Source organism: Octopus bimaculoides, chromosome 12, assembly GCF_001194135.2.
Source record: "Octopus bimaculoides isolate UCB-OBI-ISO-001 chromosome 12, ASM119413v2, whole genome shotgun sequence".
Lineage (NCBI taxonomy): Eukaryota > Metazoa > Mollusca > Cephalopoda > Octopoda > Octopodidae > Octopus > Octopus bimaculoides.
In genome coordinates, this window is record NC_068992.1 from 37,564,364 (window position 1) to 37,566,619 (window position 2,256).

Genomic DNA, 2,256 nt, shown 5'->3' on the forward strand with positions numbered 1-2,256 from the left:
CCCAAAAGCATTCGGTGAGTCCCCTAAAAACAAAGGAGGTGGTGCTTCTTCCAACCTACATGGGGAGGAGAACGGCTCGAGTAAAGGTGACACAAGTACCACCAGAAATCGATGGCCGCTCTGTTGTATAACAGAACAGACAAAATCACCTTCCTGCAGATTAAATGCTCTGCCCCACAAAATTGGCTCGGGCAGAGTATCTCCGCAATTATTCAAGCCAGCCAGGAAGACATTGAAAATCTTCCCGAAAGAGTGCTCATGGGTGAGGATGTTGTCCTCAAAATCCATGTGGAGGGCAAAAAGCCCATGTGTTACGAATGTGGCAATAAAGGCCACATTCGTGTAGAATGTGAAAAGTGGAAAAAGAAAATGAGTGCACAGACATCAGGCCCTTCATCAAAAAAAGACCCCAAACCGGCACACACATCAGCCCCCACAGAAACAAAACCCCCCACTCCCCATTTGTGACACCCAAACACAACAAGACTGAAAAAACCCAGGCCATGCACACACCAGTCCTGCCAAAGACAAACACACCCACCCCCTCTGAAGTGACACTTGAAGTGACACAAGAACTTGTAACTCTCCCGAATGACGCCATGGAGATGGTTGATGGGAGAGTTCAAGATTGTTAATAGAAAGAGACGAACACTTGCACGTTCCCCATCCACATCCCCCACAAAACAAAATTCAAAGCAACACACCAAAAATAAAAAAGACACCGCCCCATTGGCCCGGAAGAAGAAAAGAAAAACGATGACAGAACGAAGACCCTGGTGAAATATGACACCAGAGATATATACATTCAAAGCGCATTCATAGATCATCCTGCCACAAAGCTGTTACAACAGCACGAGGGCTCAGACGAGAGGTGCGCGTGGATAGGAAATGATCTCTACAGGCATCTGAAGGGCAAGCATCCAAAGACCATCACAAGTCTCTCGAACATTCCACAGGAGTTGGAGGAGAAGCAGAAAAGGGCTGCCCCACATGTAGTGGAGTCAGCCCCAACATCACCAGTAAAAGGAAATAAAAGAAACAATGAGTAAGTAGAACCCTTGCTTTTCCTCAGTTTTTGAATGACTACACTTAAACTTGGGTGTTTGAATGTGCGTGGTCTGAGCTCGAAGTGGAAGCAAGCCTGTTTCCTCGACGACCTCATATCACACGATATGCATGTGATGGTTGCTACAGAGACCAAGCTGGACAGTCGACAAGCCTTCTCGCCCCTTTTGAATGATTATGAGAAAATCATGTCTCCTAGCCAGACCGGAGGGCGAGGGGGTGTAGTAGTGCTGGTCCAAAAAGGCTTGGCTCTGCAGACATGTACAGTCTATGTAGACCCAGAAGGTGGGCTGGTCGTCCTTGATGTGCCACACAGCAGTAAGGCTTTCAGGTTGATCGGGATCTATACACCTTGTGCTAGAGGATTGCAAACTGATTTTTATTGGCGCCTAGAGAACTTTCTCGTGACGTCGAAGATATTAGTGGTGTTAGGAGACTATAACGCTATCATTGATGCACACATCAATAGCGTTGGCTCAACCGTTAGGAAAACGAACTCACACCTCATAGATCTTAAGCGTTTTCAGCTGGCAGATCGTTACAGACTTGACCATCCGAACGTCCCAGAGTGGACCTGGATGAGCGGCGACGGAAGGTTTAAGTCTTATCTAGATAGGATAGTTATAAGAACTGCAGATAAGTCTAGTTTTAGCTGTCCACAGCTTGTCCAAGTAGTGTACACTGACCACAGAATGGTCAAGTGCAGACTGGACAGAGATAGTGCATTTAAAAGAGGACCCGGCTACTGGAAGCTGAACAAGTCTATTTTGACTAGCGAGGCATACCGTAGCCAGATTAAGGAATTAGTACAGAGGGCATTAACTGGCGCTGTGGTTAACAACCGATGGTAGTTCGCCCTCAAGAGAGCCATTCGTTTTGAGTCTATTAGGTTTAGCAGTCAGCTAAGACTAGATAAGGCCAGAATAGAAGGGCAACTAGTTAAGGACCTAGAGGAGGCGCTGAGGTTGGGCTCTGCATCTCACGTTTTGGCAGCAAGAATGGCTTTAGACCATCACCTCAAAGCTAAACACGAAAGGTGCAGAGTTTGGGCTAAAGTGCGTGCATTGGGCCGTGAGGGAATTAATGTTGCCAGATGGGCCTGTACGGTAGAAACCCAGCGTGGCAACAATGCCACAATTAGGTCTCTGGTTGATGATAGGTGTTCGATTGACGGACAGGACAAGATGTGTG

At 47.1% G+C, this 2,256-nt stretch overlaps 1 protein-coding gene across 7 annotated transcripts in view; it reads right to left on the reverse strand.

The window, feature by feature from the left end:
- The window catches only part of LOC106869551 (IQ domain-containing protein H), a 616,433-nt gene that overhangs the window by 468,458 nt on the left and 145,719 nt on the right, over positions 1–2,256 (reverse strand). The window lies entirely within an intron of this gene.